The sequence below is a fragment of the Arctopsyche grandis genome, chromosome 4, assembly GCF_051622035.1.
Source record: "Arctopsyche grandis isolate Sample6627 chromosome 4, ASM5162203v2, whole genome shotgun sequence".
NCBI lineage: Eukaryota > Metazoa > Arthropoda > Insecta > Trichoptera > Hydropsychidae > Arctopsyche > Arctopsyche grandis.
The window spans coordinates 9,418,424-9,430,439 of NC_135358.1; the positions used below are offsets into that span (position 1 = coordinate 9,418,424).

Consider the following 12,016-nt stretch of genomic DNA (forward strand, 5'->3'; position numbering starts at 1 on the left):
GACTTGGCCAGAGTATTTCATCAGGTAAAAGTCGAGTTAATTCAGGGCACGGCAATACTAAAGTACTCGCAAAGAGCAACCAGAGACAGGAAGGAGTGGGTCGTCCGATCCTCGCTGTCCGCCCTGTCGAGAATTCCTCCTTTTACGACATTTCTTCATCTTATTGTCTGTTGATTTTTCAGGATGCGGTGCATCCGCTCTAAAATCGCCAGACAAATTGAACGACAGATTAACGGACGGCTGCTTTAAATGCAATTCTCGAATGATAGATTGCACATCAGATGACGGGTAACCTTTCGATGTGCACAGATGCAATTATTAAAATGGTAATTATTAAAATTGAGTTGGATCTTTCAGGCGAGTTTAATAAGGCAAGATTCGATAAGTTCCGAATCTTGCCTTATTAAACTCGCCAGAAAGATCCAACTCAATTTTAATAATTGCATCTGTGCACATCGAAAGGTTACTCGTCATCTGATGTGCAATCTATCATTCGAGAAAACGAGAATTACGTTTAAAGCTGCCTTTCTGTTAATCTGTCGTTCGTTTGTCTGGCGATTTTAGAGCGGATGCACCAAACCCGATTTTTCAATAAATAAAATAAAAAAGATAGCAGCTCGTTGTAATAAATATTAAACTAGGGCGTATGTAGTTCTACGTTTAAACACTATTTAAAAGCTATTTTTTTTTTTTGTCATTCAATCGCTCGTTCGTCCGACGTGAACGAACCTCAAAAGACTGTCTAATTTTTGCGATAAGCAAATCACACGTGGCCGTAAAGGAGAAGGGAGGAATAAAAGAGAGGAAGGGTGGAGACGTCGTCTGGTCGGTGGCTGCAGGGGGCGACCGCCCGCGCCCCCGGCTGCGCCCCCCGACCCCCCTCGCACCCCACCCCGCCCCACCCGGCGGTCGATACCGGCGCCGGCCCCCGCCGCAGTCGCTGCCGGCTATCCGCCGACGACGCACGCATTGCGCAACTCTTCGCCGGAAGTCGCCTACGACCCCCCACCCGCCCACCCACCCCCCTCCGACCCCCTCTCTCTCCCCGTCAATCAACCGGAAAAACGCGAGCGCCGCGGTCGTAAACAGCGCGACGTCCGACCATCCCCCCGCGAGCGACAAGTGCATCCGACCGACCCGCCCCACCCCCCCAATTCCAAATCCGCAGTGTTTGTTTTTATACATTTTATTTCGCCGAATCCCGTCCCGATTTTTTCTGGAATTATTATTATTATTTGTGTGGTGTGTTTATTATTATTATTATTATTATTATCATCATCACCGTCATCATCATCATCAACATCGTCATCGTTTAAATCTATCTCGCACTTGTGTTACTGCCGTTTCTGCTCGACTTCTCCGTACAAGTCCACGCTCTTCTTCTGAAGCTTGGATTGTTTGTTTTCCTACCCGCGCTCGCATCAACAAGGTATGTCAACAACATATTTTCAACACATACATATATATACAATGTACATATTTTCAACACATAAATAATGCACGCGTACTGAGCATAGTCATGCGCGTACATATCGTCGATTCGTACATTGTACGTGTGAACGATTAGATAAAATTTTCAATTGCAACATTATAAACTAACTCCAATTTTCGCTTCTATCGTGGTTGACACTGATTTATATTAGCCGTTCGTGTTTGATTTTTTTTTTGTGCATGTTTACCGCGTCGTTTCTGTCTAAATAATTATTGGATACTTAGTGGGTGTGTGTGTATGTGTGTGTTTTCGTTGAATAATTCATGCATTTATTTTATTTGGATACATATGTATGTATGTACATATATAGGAATTTTGTCAAACCGCTTTGTGGATAACTCTCGAGATAAATTACCGTTTGGATAAAAGCGTTCATTGCATTCGCATTGTGAAATAATCCGTTTGCCGAGTTTTATTTATATTTATTTGTATTGATTCGGCACGGTATCAGTGACAATTATAATTTGCAGGTAGATAACATAAACAATGCGCGACAAATGTGTGTGTGTGTGTGTGTGTGTGTAATTCGAACGTACCGGTTCGTATTGATCCATAGCGGCATTGAATGAAAGACTTCCCCTAAAATATCTCCACTAAATCTTTGCGGTGTGTTGCTAAGTTACATCCCTAACTTAATTATCTCACTTGTGAGTGATTGCGTGCGTCTATTTAGTGATACGTCGTAGTTGTTCTTCGGCTTTTAGCGGGCTTTTTTTCTCTGTCGATGCCGTGTAATATATCAATTGTGCCACATTAGCGGCTTTTTTTCAATATCTATCTGGTCATACCGCAATCGGCTATATAGCGAACCGTTTTAAAAGCGACTTGGGTCAGCGGCTCGCTCGAACATGTCTACTACATACATACACTCGACGGTGTTGCACAAGTGCAAATGGCCGACCAACCGTAAAAATATGTATTGAATGCGTTTTGAAATAAGATATTACTACACGGTTGGTATTTATTGGCTTTGTCGCATCGCCGAAGATAGGTGGTGGCGTAGAAGAAACCGAGCACTCTCCGTCTTCCTCTCCATTTCTATTGTGCAACCGTCTCCAGGCTCCGTCCAACCTGTCCAATCGGTTATGATTCACCGTGTTTGAACTCGCTCTATGCGATCTTTTACCTCTTGGCATTTTAAATGCGAGGCTTTCTTGTTTGTGTGTGTGTGGGAAAAATTTGGAAATTCGATTAATTGCGTCACATCTTCCACTAGCCAAGACCTTGGATGGCAATCTTTTTTTTTCTCGATTGATTCTTCAAATCTTCCAATCGAACACAATTGATATCGGACACTTTTCGTTTTTTTGTCTTGTCTGAATTAATCGTTGAATGTTATTAATCATCTGTATGTATGTACTTCGACTTCGAGCTAGCTGTTCAAGGGTAAACTTTTTACTTTAAATTTGGTCAGTCGCTATTGAGTGCGGAGTAGTACATATAATTCGTATTTTTATAAATTGTTTGAATTTCTAGCTGAGATCCTCACTTTTATGAGTACATATGTACATATGTATGTAGTCCCTATGTATGTATGTGTACTCACGAAAGTTAAATTGAATCTACCCTCTTCCAGAATCAAATTTACTCATCCGGCGGCCGGCAACAATGCCATGGAATGTCAATTTCATCCAACTTACATATTTCAATTTCAGTATCTGAATTTATAAAATTGTAAATTCTCAAAGGAGTATATAATTTTAATTCCCAGTCCAACATATGTATGTACATATGAGCCGTTATATTTGAAAGTGGCATAAATCCACTTCTTCATTTCGAGAAATAGATATTTCGCAAAACATTAAATATAATATTTTACCTTTAACAAAATTTTAAAATATGGCCTGTAATATATTTATTCTGCTTTCCCGAAATTTTGGACATATCTAATTATTATAAGTAATAACAATTTATGAATTAAGTCAAACAGAAATAGTGTTTTTGGAACTGAAAATTGGACTTCCGCCTCTTTTAAATATAACGGCTCACATATGTATGTAAGTAGTTCGTAAGATTTAAATATCGAAACATTGACATTCAAAAGAAAGTTCCCTTTAAATTTTATTTGTTTTTTTTTTATATTTTCTAATCGTATTCTCCCTCCCTCTTTTCGAATGACACTCAACTTAGTGTTTTTCTTTTCACAATATACGGCACTGTATTGCATGGCTTCCAAAGTTGTAATTTTTATTTTTTCACGCGGTGACGCAGTGATTCGTTGATGATTTAACAGTTTACACAATTTTTATCTCAAATCTTGTTATGTTTTCGGTTATCGCACTTCCTTTTAGCGCTTTGTTTCCCGCATATTCGAAACGCAAACATTGCACACTCCATCAATAACTTCAAACATCCCATCGCATCGCATCGGCTTGGTCACGGTCAAGGTGTGCTATTACCAATTAGAGCTATCCTCGTGTATGTAAATATTAACCAGTGTTAAATGTCGGCACTTTACATCTACGATTTTTATTTAAGTTTCCTTTTTTTCGTTAACAACGATTGACTTTGAAAATACATCGCCTAATTGCCGTCCGCGTATGATGACCGTTCTCCGGCGAAACAACAACAACAAAAAAGATTGTCGGCACATAAATGGAACAAATTGCATTTTTTTGTAGTAATTTCATAGGCGATTATTACCGAGTTGTTGCTTGTAATTTTCACTTGCGATTCGCGAGCGGAGGATTCCCTCGGGATACGTTACGTATGAAATTTAGTCATATTGTCTCAATTACCGCGCTACGAATTTTGTTCAATTACTGAAAGTGTAGGCTTTCGGAACGCTGATGCACCCATACCACGCATATCGACGTGTTTGCACACACGTATAATACATATTACCATTTAAAAGCTATTATACAGTCCGGCATGGTTGTTCAAATAAGCCGACTTGGAATAAACTTACGTAATTTATTGCACACTTTGCAAAAAAAGCCGTGTTGGCTGGCCTTCGTTTTATAATCTGCTTGAATGGTCTGGGTATAAAAATCGACCGGCCGAATATTTAAATTATAATAAATAAATAAATAGAAAAGAAGGAGAGGAGAAAAAAAAAAGGAAAAATGTTGAACATACACATTGTAAATCTTTTTTTGGCTCGTATATACATATATGTATATATGTACGTACACTTTGCGTTTGGTGAACTTTGCATATAATTAGTACGATTAGGTTCGAACAAAAGTTCAACACTTGACGAGTTTTTATCTCGTTCGGTATGTAATTTTGCTTGTTTATGGTCGCAAAAAATCGGGCGATTTCATTATCGACGTTTTTTGCTAATAACAGTGATTTAAATCCGAGGATTTTTTTCCCCATTAGGTATATATTATTAGGGATGCGTTGAATTGAATGAACTCATCTTATATAATTGCTCATCTCTAATTCCACAGATTGTGTATCGATGCCTGGCTCATCGATAAATTTTACCTACCTAACCTAACCTAATCTTGTAGTAAAAAAATGTCGATGAATCGAGTGTCGATAAACTCTGAGTCGACAGATAAGTGGACACCCACAACGCATAGTGATGACTAGATGTAGGGACATGTCAAGCTGTAACGATTATAATATATCATGGGTGGAGCTTGTTTCCAGGACCACACCATCAACGTGTCAACGCATTTATTTGTCATTTGGAGTAACTCGATCTGGATGGGATTTCTATTCGACTGGCAGACCCCTATGTAATACAACTATGACTTTGTTCAATTTCTAAACAAATATGTAACTCTCGATTTTATACGATAAATTTTATTTATTAAATTAATAGCATACATACGTAAGTTCCCTAATTCTATTTATGTTATAATTAAAACGTATTTTTTACTACAATAATTAAAGCTTTAGTTCCGTTTGGTCATTAGCACATTTAAACTTTGGATCGTGGCATGATTTTTAAATCAATTCGCCTTATAGTATTTCCGTGTGAAATGTGAACGTATTCGTTGATCCTCTTTATTGAAGCTCTCCTTGAAGCAGTGGCGTAGCTAGGAATTTTGGCCCCCTCATGCCCCCCCCCCCCCTTTAAAAATATAAGATTAAATAATTCAAATTGTTTGTTGATACATATTTACATATGACTATTATTATAATAATTCTACAGAAAAATAAATTTTACTAAGCTGACCGTTTTTATAAATTCATCTTTCTCCAATTAATTTTAGTGAAATTTTATGACGTGTCTTATGGATATATTTCCGATTAAGTCTTTTTTAATAATAGCGTTACGTAATTAATTATTCCAATTGAAGCCAAATGGTTATTTTATGATCTTCAACGCCCAAATAGTTGCATGGACCTTTTCACATTTCTGCCTCTTAAAATAAAGGTGAAGCAAAATAATAGTATATACGTACAAGTGTATGACTCGAGTCATTTTTATTATTACTGATATTTTCGACAATGTACATATATACATATATATATAAATTCGGACACCTGTCAATCTGGGCTCTCGTGCATTGCATGACTTTGCTATGCGGTAGCTACGCCACTGCCTTGTAGTCTTCTCGACTTTTTACTTATGATAGAAAAAGTGCCAATCGTGCGTGTTTTTTTCTCTTGTTATCAGTAAAAGTGCAATTTTTCTTGACGTGTGTTACACATTGAGTAAGCTTTTGGCTTAGAGCACGTTTTGTATTAACGAACGTGCGCATTTAAAAGCGGCCAAGAAGCAGTGCTTAGCTTCAATCCGCGACATGCCCATGAACAAATATACCACGTATGTATACGCAATCGCGTGTTAAATCTCTTCCTTTATTGGAGGCATGTGTATACGTAGCTAGTCCGCGTGGGCGGCAGATAACGGTGGAGAGGCACACTGCTCCAGACCCAGCATCTGCTAATCCGCGCGCGACCGCTTTTTCTACAGATTTTTTAGCCTCATCCTTCGCAACGAAAGAGAAAATGAAACGAAACGAGGAAACGAAACGCAACGAGTGCTGACAAATTCGAATTAGGCACTTCCTTTTCGCCGGCCGTATCGAATTCGGATGTTGTGGAGTGCCATAATTGCAGTGTGCTCCGCGGCGCGTAAACAATTTGGTCAAGTGCCGTTTTTCAGCTCCGTTTGGCACCCATCCTCGTGTAATTTTCCGCCAAACTTTACACCTGTCCAACTAATTTTATTTATCGTGCTCTCTATGTCTTCCTTTTTTCTGCTCTCTCGGTCGGTGACTTTTGTACACACCTGTTGTGTGTGAAAAAAAATTCGTACAAAACGCTATTACACGAATAAGAGATTATATATGGAGCTTAGATTATTGTCCGAATCGAATCGGCACGTAAGATTAGACCGGAACTGAGAATTTACTATTGTATTTTTTTTGTACTTCATTAATAAACAAATATTGCTATTGTTTAATAATAAATAGATTTTTTCGTACTATTCCGTTAAGAGCGATTTAAATTACATACCATTTCCTTTATTGCGTTTCTAGTAATGATTTTGATGATTGTTAACCTTTTTTGCCTAATGCAAATAACCTTATACGCAAATTGATCAATTAAAAAATAAGTGCATTTAATATGAATGCTCGTTTATATATTGTACGTACATATGTACATATGTTTATTTTTTTCATAATGTAAGATTATTACAATAAATCTTTTTTAATCCTGACATTGATGGCTGTATTTGTGCAAAATAAAAACGTTCAAACCGAAGCATATGTTCACGACTTGATTAATCCGATTGCACTTTTATTTCTAATGCATTCGTTAATTGATTGAATTGAAATAAATACCTATGTAGTCTTTTTATTCATTGCCGTATACATACTTTGAGAACCTGCTGTCCTTTTACAGACACACGTTTCCACAATGTCATGACCTGTGCACTCGCTTACAAAGACAAGGCAAATGCGCGTGTAAAATATTCCAGTGTTTTCCTTCGCGGAATGCAACATGTCAGGTGTATTGAATTTGATTTTTTTTTACATCCAATTAATCTCAATTTGCTGGGCAAATATATACAATGATAAGATTTTTGAATGACGTTCGATTAGATCTTAAAGAACACATAGAATTCCCCCCTCGATCAACAGAACAAAACTGGAGCGATTGTGAATCGCAACCAGTTGTGCTATCGTAATGTGTCAAATATGACGTACCCTCTTTTATATATTATAGTATTATCAGTTTTGACACGAATTTGCTAAAACAATATTAGCATATTTACAACTCAGGTATCCACAATGTTTATCTTCGTTTTCGTTATGAAAATTTAAATATCCGGTTTCAAGTGCACGCGTTCTTATCTTTTATCTATTGCTGTTCCAGTGTTTGTCTGTTGACGTCGTCTGCATCGGTTAAATTTGATAAGAGTAATAAAACACGCCTAGCGTCATATTTAATCCTCTTGCAACCCGTTTTGTTATGTTATTATGACTTGAAATATATGGATATGTCAAGCCGTAACGATCATATGTAGATCAAAGACTGCCCTAACAATTTGTCAATAGAAGTTGTTGCCAATTGAGCTCGATTATAATATTAAATGAAATGTATTTGCAGACAACTTTTGTGGAATAATTTCCTTATACATATGTACGTATGTACTATGGGCCCAATCTTCTTAATCATATAATCAAATAAAAATTAATTTAAATTGTACTATCAATGGTAGGCACTTCAACGTGATAAATCGTATCTAAACTGCTTCCAGAGGTTTATATTATATTAATTTTCAGTTAGTATCAGATAAGCCTTGGGTGTGAAACTTTCACATAATTTTACAGACTATTTCCAACTCGGTGAATTTGGTCCTGCCCATATTTCTAAAATTATCTCATAGCGAGGAAAGCTGGTAACCATTTACAATAAATTATGCCTATCAACAGACCTATTCACTCCACTGTCTACGAACAAAGATCTGGTACATTCGTAAACTTCATTTTAATCAACAAAGTTGCCGCCCTTAGGCCGCGTCTAAACCAGATACATACAGACTTTCAAGACTCTTCTGCCTTTGTACAAGCCGAGCACACGTTTTGATCTTTCGTCGCAGTGCGCGTCTCGTCTCGGTCATACGTAACAGTTAGTTCAGGATCACGATCCTAATCTGATCTAGGGTAAAGATGTCGCATGCAGTTATTCCGCCGTATGGTAGACGTGACCGGATTGATAGATCACACACTTTATCCAAAAAAAAAAAAACTGAAGGAAAAAATCCCCGCAATTTTAATACCCGAAGAGAGGATTCGAGTTAACGAGATGTGTGAACCCATCCCACCCCGAGAACAGTTAAAGCGGTATGATGTTATTTCGAGAACGTGATTTGAATTCTAAATGGTAAATGTCCCATAGTTTCTACCGTTCGTTATTACGTTTGTGTGTACGAGTGCTTTGCGTTCGTTCCATTTGTCGAATGGAATCCCTACCAATTTTCTTCTCTCAGACGTGATGTGTATCTTGTTTTCCGTTTGTTGTTGTGTTAAATCGATCGTACATACATATGTATGTACATACATACATACGTATTTCAGTGTGCGAGAAACCAATTACCCTTAAAAGTCTTTTCACTTTTCGATTTGCTGCGTGCGACGATTTGGCAACGGACTCAAAGCCAAGGTCCGCTGAAAATGTTTTCGTTTTCTTTACGTTTCCCAATTTCACGGAAAAAAATTATCGGCCAAATTGCGCCATCGCTGAGATTTCCAAATTATAGCGAACGCCCTCCCTTTTAGTGCGGTTCAACAAAGATAGGGCGGAAAGAAAAATAATAAAAAGGTATAAAAAGTAATAAAAAGGGCTGATGGGAAAGCGTTTTTGTTAAACGCTCACGCGATAGTTGTTGAGACTACACGAAAAGCACGTTTTGATGGATTAATTACTGTGGTTAGAATTTTTCCTTCTTGAAAATGATTGTTTCTAATCGCTTTGGGTCATCACTTAATTCAAATTATTAATTTACATATATGGAAGTACACATGTACATATTTATGCACATATATAATTCGTTTTATTGTGTGTTGTATTCGTTTTATTTTGATTACACTCGCAGTATGGTCTTAGTCCGTAATAAATCTCGTGATTTTATTGCAGTTATTGGTATAGTTAACGGTTTATCCACTTTAATACGCACGTAAAACTAAATTTAAGTATGCGAATTCCTTTATTTCCGCGCCATTTGACTAAACTATTGTAGATACATTTATGTGTATTATATGAAGGTAATAGAACTCGTAAAAATCCCATTTATTCCTATGTATGTATGTGTGTGTGTGTACAAATGTAGTTTGTTCTTTGGTATACCATATCATGCTATCCCTACTTAGGTAGATCGTGGGGTCGAGTGCCCCATTCAAAAACGCCGAAGCAAGTTGGACCGTTCAATTTTCCGCTCTGAAAATTTGCAGTTTTCAATTGAAACCCACCGAGTTTTGTTATTATTTACTCGCATAGTACTCTAAGTAAGACCGTAGAAGGATTATGTAGAGGGTCCATGCAAAATTTTTCAACTTTCACCCGCCCGAGCAATGCCGGGAAATTCGACCTATTGATAATAAAAAAGATGTACATATCAGTGGCGTACCGTCTTTGGACTAGAGGGACTAGACTAGTCTTATACCTAAAATCTTATACCTAAACAATTCAATTAAAATAAATCCAAATCTTTGTCCATATTGATATTGTTCATTCGGATTAGCTAAATTCAAAAACTAGAATTGGCCTTACCTGAGGTAATGGTAGTGGTAGTGGATTGTTATGGTATGGTCCGCCGCGTCGTTCACTTGCACGGAGTCGCCGTCTCTGTTCCCTTCGTGGTACTGGCGAATTACCGAAGTTCCGTTGATGTCAATTGTATGGCATTTATGGAATTTTCACCAATTTAAGTATTTTGATTTGTGTCTATCAAACATCATTCTGAATTTTTTTTTGTTGAAATAACATATATTTATACATTATTTTTCGATTGCAAGTATGGCAAAGGACTTGACTCGCAAACGATTCCCTCGGGACAAATCAGTTATTCAATCAAGTGTTCGAAAAATTATTCAGAAGATTAAATTTTGAAGACAAACAAGATGTTATTGAAAAGTATGTATGTACATATGTATGTATTATATAATGTAATTTTATTTTATTTTATTTTACATATTAGCCACAGTGACATTACAGAAAGCTCCAACACATGTGGCCAGTCATTCAATTATCACAATATAATAATAATATAATATAACATAACATAACATCATCATAATAATAATAATAACATCACATTTATAATTGTTAAAAACAACTAATGGCGTTCCTCAACAACCACTGTATATGTACATATATATATAGAAGGAAACTGCTCTGCTTCTACGTAGAATGTTTTAAAATATGTATATGTATGTATGTACATATGTACATATTTCTAAAACTATTACATCCTCGAAACAAACCAGAAAGTATTAAGTACCGTGTATACTAGTTTAGATGTGCGTGTCTAGTTTATAATTTATTTAAGCACTGTTTGCGTTGCCGGATTGATTTCCGTTTATCCGGACTACTTTTGTCAAATTGGAAAACCGTATTTTTACCCAGCGGAAAAGCGGCCAACGATTGTTTTATTTACGATAAACGTCAGTTTTATTATAGAAGTCGTTTCATCGATTCAGTAAAATATTTACTGGTGGACTGGCTGGAAGTTACATACATATATCCGTTACTTACGTACTATCGATTACCCAAGAGTGTAATAGGTCGTGAGCGAACCCCCGTTAACTCGAAACTCACGCAATTTTACCGATTTTCAAATTTATTTATTATACATGGTATGTACATACATAGTACATATGTATAACACTTACCGGGTTACTTGGGTTGATCCAGTTTTGAGCCATAACTAAAATGATCACTCGCACTGGCAATAGTCGGATATTTTCTCGCGTACGAAGGTCGCGCTCTTTGGAGGCCGCATTTCGTTTACAACATCTCTCTTTTTATTATTTAATTCATTTTTTTATTATAAACTTTGCTTTATATATTTTATAGTCGATGTGTATTTTCAGTTGTAATATATTCTAACTGGTGTTTTAAGTCATTCACATTCGAATACAATTCATCTAGTAAATTATATATCGACAAACGCAAATACACTTTCAACAATGTGCGCCAATCGTAATATAAAAGTTGAGTTTTGACAGCTCTGATGTTTTTAAGAATGCTTTAGAATTCAATAATTCGTTCATATTTGCTAGATATTACGAATAAAGGTAATGAGTACCGTATTACGATAGCTCTAATAATGTGTTCAAAACAAAAATATGACTTTCCAACTCAATTTATTAGTCGAGTAACGTTTTCACGAAAATCTAACCTCTCCATCTTACCTGGTACCAATACAGTTGAACTGTATTTTCAGCAGTGGCGGCTCGTGATAATTTTTAGTGGCGGGGCTGCACTGAAAATATGTCTAAAAAATGTCACCATAATTATTCTATCATGTCATAACAGGACAAAATAAGCACAATTTTTGGCGTACGACCACTTACATGTGGATTTAAGTATTATTGAAAAAAAAACTAGCAA

The 12,016-nt window shown here is 36.7% G+C and overlaps 1 protein-coding gene across 4 annotated transcripts in view; it reads left to right on the top strand.

The window, feature by feature from the left end:
* Positions 1-933: 933 nt before the first annotated feature.
* Prosap (SH3 and multiple ankyrin repeat domains prosap) overlaps positions 934-12,016 on the top strand; it is an 85,194-nt gene continuing 74,111 nt past the window's right edge. For 2 of the 4 annotated variants that reach the window (XM_077428510.1, XM_077428513.1), the window contains exon 1: positions 934-1,429. The gene's annotated coding sequence lies outside the window, so the exon portion shown is untranslated. The remainder of the gene's footprint in view (positions 1,430-12,016) is intronic. The other 2 variants (XM_077428511.1, XM_077428514.1) reach the window with 1 other exon arrangement.